At 35.6% G+C, this 14,837-nt stretch overlaps 2 long non-coding RNA genes across 2 annotated transcripts; both read left to right on the top strand.

Moving 5' to 3' along the window:
- The first annotated feature begins 2,004 nt into the window (after positions 1 to 2,004).
- LOC140179644 (uncharacterized) lies at positions 2,005 to 4,336 on the top strand. The gene is made up of 4 exons (XR_011873355.1): positions 2,005 to 2,173; positions 2,265 to 2,319; positions 2,408 to 2,536; positions 3,978 to 4,336. It is a non-coding gene; the product is annotated as an uncharacterized lncRNA (long non-coding RNA).
- A 5,145-nt stretch (positions 4,337 to 9,481) lies between these two features.
- Positions 9,482 to 10,013, top strand: LOC140179645 (uncharacterized). The gene is made up of 3 exons (XR_011873356.1): positions 9,482 to 9,649; positions 9,741 to 9,790; positions 9,884 to 10,013. It is a non-coding gene; the product is annotated as an uncharacterized lncRNA (long non-coding RNA).
- The last annotated feature ends 4,824 nt before the right edge of the window (positions 10,014 to 14,837 follow it).

The raw sequence follows: 14,837 nt of genomic DNA, 5'->3' as shown, positions 1-14,837 counted from the left end.
TTATTACAAATTTAAATATTATACATATTATTAATTTATTTCTTAATACAACTTAAAAAAAAGCCATTAAACATACACTTATATAAGGATATTTAAGTAATTTTTTCGTAAGAATTTTTGCGGGTCTCTATCGGATGGGTACCTTAATTCCTGTTTTCATCCCTATTTATTCCTAAGGTGGATCTCCGTTCTATAAAAATTTTGTAAGTCTCCATTAGCTCCTCTGTCATAGGTAATTTCAGTGGGTATCTGTAGATATTATTTTCTTGCTATCTCTACTCATATTTGTATTTAATTTATGACTTTTTTTTTCTCTTTTTAAGTTCATTACTCTTGCTTCTTTCCATTATTGAATTGTTTTAAATAAGTTGCATTTTAGAATTTAAAAAAATTAAATTAAACTAATCTTAACAATAAAAAATTTTAATTTGATAAAAAATATCATATTCAGTCAAAAATTAATTACTAAATAAGAATTTATCTATAATTTATAATTAATAAAAAAAATTGGCTTCTACCGGGGGTTGATTTTTTTTTTATATAAAAATTATTGTTGTATTATTTTTGGTTATGCAGAAGTGGTGTGTTTTAATTTAGTATCGAGGGTCCTATTTGTGTTTTAAAAATTAAAAAAAAATTAAAGTTCACAAATTGAAAGGTCAGATTTGTGTAGTGTAAATTCACAAATCGGAGGATCAATTTTGTGTAAGTCCACAAATCGAAAGGTCAGTTCTATATTTTAAAAATTAAAAAAAAATAATTAAAGTTCACGAATCAGAGAGTTAGTTTTGTATTTTAAAAATTTAAAGAAAGTTAAACTTCACAAATTAGAGGATCAAATTTATGATCTCTATATAAAAAAATACATTAAATTTTACATATTATTAAAAAGTATTATTATAAACATAATATCAAAATTAAAAGCGTCTACCAGAATTCTTTTGAGCATGAATTATAAACTCTAAAAATCAATCACTAATTAGTTATATATAAAAAATATATTAATTGTTTTTTATAAAAAATAATATATATTAATATATATACAAATATTACATAAAACTCATCATTAAATCAAACACCAACTAATATTACATAAAAGTTTCAAAATCAGAAACGTTACATGTATGACCTCGTGCATATAACTATATAAATCGAATTTGTTAAATTTGAATTAGACGTTATAGTACTAAATTGAATCAATATGATTCGAACTAGTAAAGAACAATGTAAATTAAAATCACTTGTTTCGATTTACTAAAGAATAAAATTCGAAACGCAGGAGATATATATTAAATTGAATTAAATAATAAACTTTATTCGATTTACTATTTGTAACAGATTATTGACATTTATTACTTTTAAGTATTAACTTTAAACATAAATGTCAATAAGAAAATACCTTTATTTGGATTCAAATAAAATATTAAAAAAATCAAAACAAATAAGAATAGAAATCTAACTTTTGTATTTTAGTTCAAATTTCAGAAAATCTACATTTTTATAAACTTATGAATTTAAAATGAAAAAATTAGTTTTTTACAAATAAATTTATAAAAAATATAGATTTTTTGAAATTTGAACTAAAATACAAAAGTTAGATTTCTATTTTTATTTGTTTTGATTTTTTTAATATTTTATTTGAATCCAAATGAGGGTATTTTCTTATTGATATTTATTACTTTTAAATAATTGTTTATTTATTCTATATTAACTTTAAAATATAAATGTCAATAATCTGTTAAAATTCGGTTTACTATATATGTAAACCCCGGTTAAATTAGTAGATAATTAGTCAATAAATTAGTTTTTAATAAGGAGGATTAGAAATGTGAATGCTATATTAAATTAGGGTAGAGCTCATCGAAACGAGAATTTTGACACTAATTTCGAAGAAAACGGTCCAAAATTAGACCGAAAGGACCGAACCGGTTGAACCGAATCCGAACCGGGCTATCGGTCCAACCGGACCAGCCCATTAAAAAGAGCCACGGGCTCTTTTTCCCTCATTTCCTCAAGGACGCAGCTGAGCTCCAGGGAGAGGAAAGGAACGCCGAACCTTTACGGCAAAGTTCCAAATCCCGTAATTCCTCCGTTCGAGCTCCAATCGTCGCACCGTTTGCGGCCACGCGTTCACCGCGTCGAGCTCTACGTTTCTACCGGAACAATTTCATAGGTAACTTGATATTCCACTTCAGCCTCTCATTTCCCCCAATTTTCGAATTTTAAGTGGGAATGTTGAATTTCTTTGATTTTTGATGTTTTAGGATCCAATTAGCTTGAGAAAAACGTTCACTCTTGCTTATGTGAAGCTTGGGTAAGGTGAGGATACGATAATTCTATTTTATTTTCATTAAATTTGAGCTTTGAGTATTAAATTGGGTATATATGTATTATGAATGTGTATTAGGTTGAAAATAAATAATTGGAGCTTGAAATTGTGAATACTGGAACTTGGAGGAAGCGGATTAGTTGAGTTTTGAGGGGCTGTTTTGGTTTTGAATAAATAGCTTTGGTCGTTACGTGGAAATCGGCTAAGGTATGGTTTAGGTTTCTTGCATTTAATATATAATGTTCTGTGAAAACTTAGGCTAGATGACCATTGGATAAGTTGGAATGCAGGTGTATGTTTAATGTTTAGTAATTTATCGATGAATATATTTGGTTGAAGTTTATTGGATAATTAGTTTTTAATTTTGGATGGTGAATGTTGTTATGTTAATTTGGAGAGAATTATGGTTGAATGTTATTGTTGATTAACTAATGATTTGGTGAATTATTGATTTGAGGTATTTTGTGTTAAAAGCCTAGGATTTGTGAACTATGATCCTTAGTTGAATTTTGGTTGTTGGATTTGAATGTTGTATGAGTTTAATTGTTGATTTGAGGTAGATTTATTGTGGTGGTTGTTATGATGATGAGAAAGGGTATGTTGAATTGAAAAGAATACAGGTTTGGACCCGAACAGGGTGGCAAAGTCCGAGTTTTAGAGGAGATGCTGCCGAAATTTTATAAAAATTAGAGATTTTGTTTATATGATTATCTAAAAAGATTTAGATTTAAAGGTTATATGGTTTGATTTTGAGTTATTAAGAAAATGAGCATGTTTTAAGTTTAGTTCATTTGGAAAAGAATGAATTATGTTTTGAATTGGAACTATTGATGGACGGAATGAGAGGTGTGATAATGAAGGATAATGATTGAATATGATTGACATATAATGATGAATGAGATGTGATTGAGAATGATGTGGATGTTGATGAATTTTAATTGAATTATTTATATGGCTTATGAATTTGAATAATCTGAGATACGAGATTCCCTGGATTAAGTGCCGTGGCTTGCCACCACGTGTACCAGGTTGAAAACTCGATACTCTGTTGACCCTACGACGTAAGTGTGACCGGGCACTATATAAATTCCCGGGAATGTTACCCCCATTGAGCAATATTGATTATTTGAGAAAAATCTATGCATAGACTCTTGGGGATGCACGTCGGGGGACCGTCTAAGGACAATTCAGACTTGTCGGGTTGGCTGGATAACCGACAGATGAGCCTCATCAGCCATAGGACAGGCATGCATCATATGCATATTACTTGAATTACTTGCTTATGCTCTAATTGGGTGTGCCTATCTGTATTTGCCATGCTAAATGTGTATTTGTTACCTGCAGTAGTTGTAACTTTCTTGTGTTTGCCTTTATCTGTTTATTTGTCTGTGAAAATGCATGATGGAATTGGAGGTATGGAGGAATGGCAGTATAGGACTTAGATTTAAGGTTAAGTTAAGTTAGGATTAAATATTTTTAGGAAACCACCTTTTATGGCTTCTGTTTAATACTTTGAGCTCTACAATCTGAGTGTCGGCGTTCTAGGATTGCCTCTGGCATTCCCAGGACCTTATATATTATGTGTGTGGCACCTTTACCATACTGAGAACCTCCGGTTCTCATTCCATACTATGTTGTTATTTTTCAGATGCAGGTCGAGAGGCATCTCGTTAGGCGTCTGGACTCTTGAAGCGGAGTGGTTACTGGGATATTTTGTTATGTTATGATGTATATATATGTACTTAGATTTCTCTCCGCATGACTTATTCTTTTTGATCCTCTTAGAGGTTTATGGAGAGGCAGGATTGTGTGTATGTACTTTTGGGTTTTGGATATGTATGTATATATGTGTAAATATTCTCCGGCCAGTCTTGACTTCGCAGGCTGAGTTAGGAGCTTGTTATTTTGTATCTTTGGCACTCTATTCCTACTTCTGTTATCTTATGTTTGACAGTTACGGTTTTCTTAGCATGCAAGTTAACTCGTTCCTTGAGCGTTGCGCTTTTATCTCGCGATTTTTATTTCCCCTATCCTTCAAGGCTCCTAGTATATTATAACTCTTCTGCTATTATATGTACTTATTTTATTTTAGAGGTCGTAATACCACATCACCTCTGTTTTACGACTTAAGCGTAAAGCTTTTTGTGGTAGAGTGTTACATTATGGTATCAGAGCAGTTCGTTCCTATAGAGCCTGAAAGACGGACTGATTGTGCTTCTGTGCATTCTCTGTACATGTGTTTATGTGCTATTAGGATATCTGATTGATATATATGGCATAAACGTTTGTGAGCATGCATTTGGAACTTAAAGCATTAGACCTGCGATATTGAGACTGATCAACTTAATATCACTTGTTTGGTGTGTATAGGGACCAGATGTCGACTCGCGGACGCGGTCGCGGGCGAGGTAGAGGTAGGACAGGCACCGTTACTCCTGTACCCACAGGGACTGATCCAGTAGACTTTATGGCTGCCTTGGGAAATATGGCTGCAGCTATGCAGGCAACAGCTGAGGCACTGGGTAATCAGATAAATCAGGGTAATCATGGGAACAATAATGATGAAGACGGTCCTATGACACTTGCTACATTTCTGAAAGTTCGCCCTCCGACTTTTAGGGGAACCTCAAATCCCACTGATGCAGATAATTGGATTCAGGCTATGGAAAGGGCATTACAGGCACAACAGGTTCCTGAAGAGCAATGGGTTGAATTTGGAACTTATCAGTTGCAAGGTGAAGCTCAGTATTGGTGGCAGGGAACACGACGTATCCTGCAGCCTGATGGTGCTGCGATTCCTTGGGAGGTTTTCCGGACAGAGTTCTATAAGAAATACTTTCCTAATTCAGCCAGAAATGCCAAGGAACTTGAATTAATGCAGTTAAAGCAGGGACAGATGACTATTGCTGAGTATACTAGCAAATTTGAGGAGTTATGTCGCTTTTCTCGTATCTGTCAAGGTGCGCCTGAAGATTTTGCTGAATGGAAGTGTATTAAATATGAGGGAGGTCTTCGGAGCGATATTCTGAGCTTCGTTGCCCCAATGGAGATCAGGATATTTTCTGAATTGGTGAATAAGAGTAGGGTGGCTGAGGATTGTGTGAGGAAGGCGGCAGCAGAGAAAGGAAGTTTGAGGGTGCCTTTTCAGAGGCCTTCAGGGAGGAACTTTGCTCCGAGAGGTAGGAATTTCAAGCGTGGAGGCTTTGTTCCGCAGCAGACTCAGGGTCAGGGTAATTATAGAAGGCTGAATATTACTGCTAATCAAGGAAAAAGGTTTGGGAAGCAACCACAGCAGGATCTGAATTGTCAGAAGTGTGGAAAATATCATCCTGGAGTTCCGTGTAGATTAGGACTTGGAGTGTGCTATTCCTGTGGACAGCCCGGGCATATAGCCAGTAATTGCCCTGAGAAGAAGAAGTATGAGACTGGTAGGGTGCAGCAGCCAGGGAGAGTATACACCACTTCTACCATAGGTGCTGAGGGATCTGAGACACTGATTAGAGGTAATTGTGAAATGGCTGGTAAAATCTTAAATGCTTTATTTGATTCAGGAGCAAGTCATTCATTTATTACATTTGAAAAGGCCCATGAATTAGGATTGAGAATGGTGGTTCTAGGTTATGATTTGAAAGTATATAATGCTACTCATGAAGCTATGGTGACTAGGATAGAATGTCCACAAGTTCCTTTTCGAGTGCAACAACGTGAATTTGTGCATGATTTGATTTGTTTGCCTATGACTGGTCTTGATCTCATTTTGGGATTGGATTGGTTATCCAAGAATCATGTTTTACTTGATTGTTCTGAAAAGTCAGTACAGTTTATGCCGGAAGGGTCAGAAGCACCGGTTGTGGTGAATAGTTACTATTTGAATTCTATGATAGTAAACTGTTCTGGAACCGAATGTCAAGGTACTATGTTATTAACTGCGGGAGTATCAGGTGATGATCAGAGTTTAGAGTAGATTCCCGTTGTATGTGAATTTCCAGATGTGTTTCCGGATGATATTAATGAATTTCCACCTAACCGGGAAGTGGAATTCGCAATTGAGTTGGTGCCTGGAGCCGGTCCGATTTCAATTACTCCTTATAGGATGTCGCCTTTAGAAATGGCTGAACTGAAAGCTCAGCTGGAAGATCTGTTGGGTAAGCATTTTATCCGACCAAGTGTTTCTCCGTGGGGAGCGCCAGTGTTACTGGTAAAGAAGAAGGATGGGAGTATGCGGCTGTGTGTCGATTATCGGCAATTGAATAAGATCACTGTGAAGAATAAATATCCGTTGCCTAGAATCGATGATCTAATGGATCAGTTACAGGGTGCCGGTGTGTTTTCTAAGATTGACCTGCGATCAGGGTATCATCAGATAAGGGTTAGAGATGAGGATATTCCGAAAACTGCTTTCAGAACGCGTTATGGTCATTATGAGTATACAGTGATGTCTTTCGGGTTAACTAATGCCCCGGCAGTATTTATGGATTATATGAACAGGATTTTTCGACCGTATCTGGACAAGTTTGTTATTGTCTTCATTGATGACATTCTTGTTTATTCTAAGACTGAAGAGGAACATGCTGATCACTTGCGGATTGTGCTTCAAATTCTGAGAGATAGGAAGTTATATGCTAAGTTATCTAAATGTGAGTTCTGGAAGAGTGAAGTGAAGTTTCTCGGCCACGTGGTGAGTAAGCAGGGGATAGCTGTGGATCCTGCTAAGGTGGAAGCAGTGATGAATTGGGAGCGACCAACTTCAGTGACAGAAATCAGGAGTTTCCTAGGTTTGGCGGGGTATTATCGCAGATTCATTAAAGGATTTTCACAACTCGCCTTACCTTTAACTAAGTTGACTAGGAAGGATACGCCTTTTATCTGGACTCCGGAATGTGAAGAGAGCTTCCAGGCATTGAAGCACAAGTTGACTACTGCACCTGTATTGGTATTACCTGAACCAAGTGAACCGTTTGAAGTGTATTGTGATGCATCTCTGAAAGGGTTGGGGTGTGTTCTGATGCAGCACCAGAATGTTGTAGCATACGCCTCACGGCAGTTAAGGCCGCATGAGATGAACTACCCGACACATGATTTAGAACTTGCCGCTGTTGTGTCTGCTTTAAAGATTTGGAGGCACTATCTCTATGGTGTTAAGTTTCATGTTTTCTCAGACCATAAGAGTTTGAAGTATCTTTTTGAGCAGAAAGAATTGAATATGCGTCAGAGGAGATGGATGGAACTTCTGAAAGATTATGATTTTGAATTGAATTATCATCCAGGAAAAGCGAATGTTGTAGCGGACGCTTTGAGTCGGAAGTCTTTATATGCAGCTTGGATGATGCTACGGGAGGAAGAGTTACTGAAGGCATTCCAAGGTTTGAATTTGGGAGTTAGAGAAGAATCTGGAATCCTGTGTTTGAGTCAGTTGCAAATTTCTAGTGATTTTAAATCAGAACTTCTGAAGGCTCATCAAGATAGTGAAGCGTTACGTAAGGTATTACCAGCAGTTGAACAGGGAAAACAGTGGAGAATGTCAGAAGGTCATGATGGTTTATGGAGGTTCAAGAACCGGATTATTGTGCCTGATGTTGGAGACCTACGACAAAGTATCTTGAAGGAAGCTCACAAGAGCGGGTTTTCAATTCACCCAGGGAGCACTAAAATGTATCAGGATCTGAAAGCGATGTTCTGGTGGCCAGGTATGAAGAATGATGTGGCATTGCATGTATCTAAATGTTTAACGTGTCAGAAGGTTAAGATTGAGCATCAGAGACCATCAGGGACCCTTCAGCCTTTGGAGATTCCACAATGGAAATGGGAGAGTATTGCAATGGATTTTGTGATAGGTTTGCCTAGAACCCGATCTGGTTGTGACGCTATTTGGGTGGTTGTAGATCGACTAACAAAATCAGCTCACTTTCTTCCTATCCGAATAAGTTGCACAATGGAGGAATTGGCTCGAATGTATATCAAAGAGATTGTCAGGTTACATGGTGTGACCTCTACTATTATATCTGATAGAGATCCCCGTTTTACATCAAGGTTCTGGGGAGCTTTTCAGCGTGCATTTGGGACTCAGTTAAGCTTGAGTACTGCGTATCACCCTCAGACAGATGGTCAGTCAGAAAGAACTATTCAGACCTTGGAGGATATGCTAAGGGCTTGTGTTTTGGACCAGCCGGTAAGCTGGGACCGGTATATGCCATTAGTAGAGTTTGCTTATAATAATAGCTATCATGCGAGCATCGGAATGGCTCCATATGAGGCTCTGTATGGCAGGAAATGTCAGTCTCCGTTGTGTTGGTATGAAACTGGAGAAAAGAGTTTATTAGGGCCTGAGATGATAGCTGAAACGACTGAGCAGATAAAGAAGATTCGTAATCGAATGCTTATAGCCCAGAGCCGCCAGAAAAGTTATGCTGATCAGAGGCGAAAGCCTTTGGAATTTGAGGAAGGAGAACATGTTTTTCTGAAAGTAACACCAACCACTGGAGTGGGAAGAGCTATTAAGACCAAGAAACTGAATCCCCGTTATATTGGACCGTTTGAGATTCTGAAGAGAATTGGACCAGTGGCTTATAGAATTGCCTTACCGCCATACCTTTCGAATTTGCACGATGTATTTCATATATCACAGCTTCGGAAGTATACTCCTGATGCAAGTCATGTTCTAGAACCAGAACCAATCCAAGTGAGAGAAGATCTAACACTCCCAGTAATTCCGGTGAGGATTGATGACACCAGTGTTAAACGATTACGAGGAAGGGAAGTATCATTGGTAAAAGTAGCTTGGAGACGAGCTGGTATCGAGGAACATACCTGGGAACTCGAATCAGATATGCGAAAGGACTATCCACATCTCTTTTCAGGTAACTATATTTGAATTTTGAGGGCAAAATTCTTTATTAGGTGGGTAGGATGTAAACCCCGGTTAAATTAGTAGATAATTAGTCAATAAATTAGTTTTTAATAAGGAGGATTAGAAATGTGAATGCTATATTAAATTAGGGTAGAGCTCATCGAAACGAGAATTTTGACACTAATTTCGAAGAAAACGGTCCAAAATTAGACCGAAAGGACCGAACCGGTTGAACCGAATCCGAACCGGGCTATCGATCCAACCGGACCAGCCCATTAAAAAGAGCCACGGGCTCTTTTTCCCTCATTTCCTCAAGGACGCAGCTGAGCTCCAGGGAGAGGAAAGGAACGCCGAACCTTTACGGCAAAGTTCCAAATCCCGTAATTCCTCCGTTCGAGCTCCAATCGTCGCACCGTTTGCGGCCACGCGTTCACCGCGTCGAGCTCTACGTTTCTACCGGAACAATTTCATAGGTAACTTGATATTCCACTTCAGCCTCTCATTTCCCCCAATTTTCGAATTTTAAGTGGGAATGTTGAATTTCTTTGATTTTTGATGTTTTAGGATCCAATTAGCTTGAGAAAAACGTTCACTCTTGCTTATGTGAAGCTTGGGTAAGGTGAGGATACGATAATTCTATTTTATTTTCATTAAATTTGAGCTTTGAGTATTAAATTGGGTATATATGTATTATGAATGTGTATTAGGTTGAAAATAAATAATTGGAGCTTGAAATTGTGAATACTGGAACTTGGAGGAAGCGGATTAGTTGAGTTTTGAGGGGCTGTTTTGGTTTTGAATAAATAGCTTTGGTCGTTACGTGGAAATCGGCTAAGGTATGGTTTAGGTTTCTTGCATTTAATATATAATGTTCTGTGAAAACTTAGGCTAGATGACCATTGGATAAGTTGGAATGCAGGTGTATGTTTAATGTTTAGTAATTTATCGATGAATATATTTGGTTGAAGTTTATTGGATAATTAGTTTTTAATTTTGGATGGTGAATGTTGTTATGTTAATTTGGAGAGAATTATGGTTGAATGTTATTGTTGATTAACTAATGATTTGGTGAATTATTGATTTGAGGTATTTTGTGTTAAAAGCCTAGGATTTGTGAACTATGATCCTTAGTTGAATTTTGGTTGTTGGATTTGAATGTTGTATGAGTTTAATTGTTGATTTGAGGTAGATTTATTGTGGTGGTTGTTATGATGATGAGAAAGGGTATGTTGAATTGAAAAGAATACAGGTTTGGACCCGAACAGGGTGGCAAAGTCCGAGTTTTAGAGGAGATGCTGCCGAAATTTTATAAAAATTAGAGATTTTGTTTATATGATTATCTAAAAAGATTTAGATTTAAAGGTTATATGGTTTGATTTTGAGTTATTAAGAAAATGAGCATGTTTTAAGTTTAGTTCATTTGGAAAAGAATGAATTATGTTTTGAATTGGAACTATTGATGGACGGAATGAGAGGTGTGATAATGAAGGATAATGATTGAATATGATTGACATATAATGATGAATGAGATGTGATTGAGAATGATGTGGATGTTGATGAATTTTAATTGAATTATTTATATGGCTTATGAATTTGAATAATCTGAGATACGAGATTCCCTGGATTAAGTGCCGTGGCTTGCCACCACGTGTACCAGGTTGAAAACTCGATACTCTGTTGACCCTACGACGTAAGTGTGACCGGGCACTATATAAATTCCCGGGAATGTTACCCCCATTGAGCAATATTGATTATTTGAGAAAAATCTATGCATAGACTCTTGGGGATGCACGTCGGGGGACCGTCTAAGGACAATTCAGACTTGTCGGGTTGGCTGGATAACCGACAGATGAGCCTCATCAGCCATAGGACAGGCATGCATCATATGCATATTACTTGAATTACTTGCTTATGCTCTAATTGGGTGTGCCTATCTGTATTTGCCATGCTAAATGTGTATTTGTTACCTGCAGTAGTTGTAACTTTCTTGTGTTTGCCTTTATCTGTTTATTTGTCTGTGAAAATGCATGATGGAATTGGAGGTATGGAGGAATGGCAGTATAGGACTTAGATTTAAGGTTAAGTTAAGTTAGGATTAAATATTTTTAGGAAACCACCTTTTATGGCTTCTGTTTAATACTTTGAGCTCTACAATCTGAGTGTCGGCGTTCTAGGATTGCCTCTGGCATTCCCAGGACCTTATATATTATGTGTGTGGCACCTTTACCATACTGAGAACCTCCGGTTCTCATTCCATACTATGTTGTTATTTTTCAGATGCAGGTCGAGAGGCATCTCGTTAGGCGTCTGGACTCTTGAAGCGGAGTGGTTACTGGGATATTTTGTTATGTTATGATGTATATATATGTACTTAGATTTCTCTCCGCATGACTTATTCTTTTTGATCCTCTTAGAGGTTTATGGAGAGGCAGGATTGTGTGTATGTACTTTTGGGTTTTGGATATGTATGTATATATGTGTAAATATTCTCCGGCCAGTCTTGACTTCGCAGGCTGAGTTAGGAGCTTGTTATTTTGTATCTTTGGCACTCTATTCCTACTTCTGTTATCTTATGTTTGACAGTTACGGTTTTCTTAGCATGCAAGTTAACTCGTTCCTTGAGCGTTGCGCTTTTATCTCGCGATTTTTATTTCCCCTATCCTTCAAGGCTCCTAGTATATTATAACTCTTCTGCTATTATATGTACTTATTTTATTTTAGAGGTCGTAATACCACATCACCTCTGTTTTACGACTTAAGCGTAAAGCTTTGTGTGGTAGGGTGTTACAATATATGTGCTTTTTAGTAGTAAATCGAAGGGTTAAGTATGATTTTGGTCCTTAAGGTAGGGGCTGAAAATTTATTTCGTCCCCAACCTTTTTTTTTCTCTACAAAATGGTCCCAAAGGTTTAACGTAGTTTTAAAATCATCCTTCGGACAAAAATACCATTCCCCCTTCTTCTCCAAAATCACCCAAAAACAGAACAGAAACTGAAGCTGAACCAGAACCCACCATCACCACCATCATCTTCATCTTCATCAAAGCATTAGTAACAACAACAATCTAACAATGTAATAAACATTAAAAAAAAACAACCAGAAGCAGAAACAATGGAATTAAAATAAAAACCAAAACCAGAAGCACAAATAACCAGAAGCAGGAGCAGAATGAAATTGAATTAGAAGCAAAATCAGAACTAGAAGCACAAGCAACCATAACCAGAAACACAAGCAACCAGAAGCAGAACAACCAGAAGCAGAATCAAATTAAAAACATAATCAGTAGAAATGAACAAAATCAACAAACGACGAGGAGCATAATCAGAAATCAATGTAATTAACAAAATCCACAAATCAAACAAATTCAACAACATAAATAACAAAATCGGTGAGTAGTAGAAACGGCGAGGAGAAGAAACGGCCGGCGAAGAGCAGCGACAACCGGCGACTGAGGGAGGAGGAGCAGTAGAAATGGCGAGCGACGCGCGACATCCACCCTCTCGGATCTGCTGGCGTCGAAGTCGAGCAAGGGAGACGAGTAGCGACGAGATCTGGCGGCGAGATCTAGCGGCGATCGAGGACCGAACGACGAGGAACAACGGCAGCGACAGCGATGAGGAGCATAGCAGCGGCGGCGAGGATTCCCCTTCCCTTCCCCACCTTCCCTTCCCCTCTTCTTCTATGACCCTCCTCCCCCTCCCCCTCCCGTTCGTGATTTCCTTTAATCTTTTTTTTCTTGTTTTTTTTTATATATTTTTTAGTTAGGGATAGTTTGGTAATAAAAATAAAAATTTTGGTAAATAGAAAGATTTTAAAACAAATTGAAACCTTTGGGATTATTTTATAGCAAAAAAAAGGTTGTGGACGAAAAAAATTTTCAGCCCCTATTTTAGAGACTAAAATCATATTTAACCCTAAATCAAATTAACTAGATTCGATTTACTATTGATATAACATATATAGTAAATCGAATCAAATTGATTCGATTTAGTATATATCTCCTGCATTTTAAGTTTTATTTCTTTGTAAATCGAAATAAGTAATTTTGATTTACATAATTTTTTACTAATTCAAATCACATTAATTTGATTTAATACTATAATATATATTCGAATTTAATCAATTTAATTTATATAGGTGTATATATATAAAGACATGCATGTAATGTTTTTTATTTTAAAACTTTTATATAATATTGATTGGTATTTAGTCTAATAATGTGTTTTACCCTAATTTTTATGGCGTAAATTCGTTGGTTCGGCCTTGCCTCGATGGAAAGAAGTGGTACTTATTGCAAACAAGAGTTAAAAGAAAACCGTATCTCTTTATAAGGAATAGAATCCAGTTCGGAATCTAGAAACTCTCAAGCAACTACTTTACAAGTTACAACTTTGCCTTTGAATCTTGATGATTGGGTTTATATCAAGGGTTTCTTCTTTCATGAAGTACCCACAGGGGCACAACAACACAAAGGTGATTTGTTACTGTTACTCTACAGAAAAAGTGAAGGAAAAAACAAAGAGAGAAGGGGGGGGGGGGGGGTTGACGGTTAGGGGTAAGAAAAGAATGATCAATGAAGCATTGAACCTTTTATTCTATTCTCCAGACATTTTATTTAAATTATTTAAATATTTTATTTACTGAAATTCAAACGAATAAAATATTTAAATTTTTATATTATCATTATACATTTTAACTATACAAAATAAAAGATAAATAAACATAAAAATTAAGTATTGTGCACACCTTAAAAAAAATATCCCATACATCAAAATAAAAGTAAAAAAAAAAAAAATTCAATCTAGTATATTTAGATATGCTACAGTCTGATTTATTTTGATTTTTTTATTTCATCTAATATTATTTAAATAATTTAAAATTTTAAAATTATATTCATCTAAATATTTTAAAATTACATATCTCAAGTATATAATACTCAATGTTTGTATTTATTTATCTTTTATTCTGTGTTATGATATACAGATACTGACATGGATACGGAACACGACATGACACAAGACATGCTGACATATAAATTTTAAAATCTTATAAAATATGAGAATACATGTATATATAAAATATAAAGTATTTTTTAAATAAATTGTAATAATATTTTATTAATATTAAAATAAAAATTATTTTTAATTTTTTATTTTAATTATATAAAATATTTAAAATATTTTTTATTTTAAAAAAATAATATTATATACTATTTTTAAATTTATTTTAAGAATATATATTAAAAATGAAATTAAATATATTAATACAGAATGATATTTGATATTTAATATTTAAATGTATCTAAAATATTTAATTTTTTTAATTTTTATTAAAATATAATAAAATACAACAAATATGTATATTAGGGGTGCACATGGGCCGAGTGAAGCCGGATTTGATGCGACCCAGATCCGGCCTGAAATATACACCGGGTTTATTTATTAGACCCGAAACCGACCCTAGACCCGATGAAACTAATACACTTTCGGGTCACAATTATACCGGATTAAAACCGGGCAGTTAACATTACATTACGTTGATACCTTCTTGTAAGCTAGCATGTAAAAATATCCAAATTTTCAAGACTCCAACCATTAGTTAACATGGTAAAATTAAAGCATAACCACAATCAATACTAAAGCATAACCACAATCAATACTA

Source organism: Arachis hypogaea, chromosome 15 (genome assembly GCF_003086295.3).
Source record: "Arachis hypogaea cultivar Tifrunner chromosome 15, arahy.Tifrunner.gnm2.J5K5, whole genome shotgun sequence".
NCBI lineage: Eukaryota > Viridiplantae > Streptophyta > Magnoliopsida > Fabales > Fabaceae > Arachis > Arachis hypogaea.
This window is presented reverse-complemented; position numbering and strand designations above follow the sequence as displayed.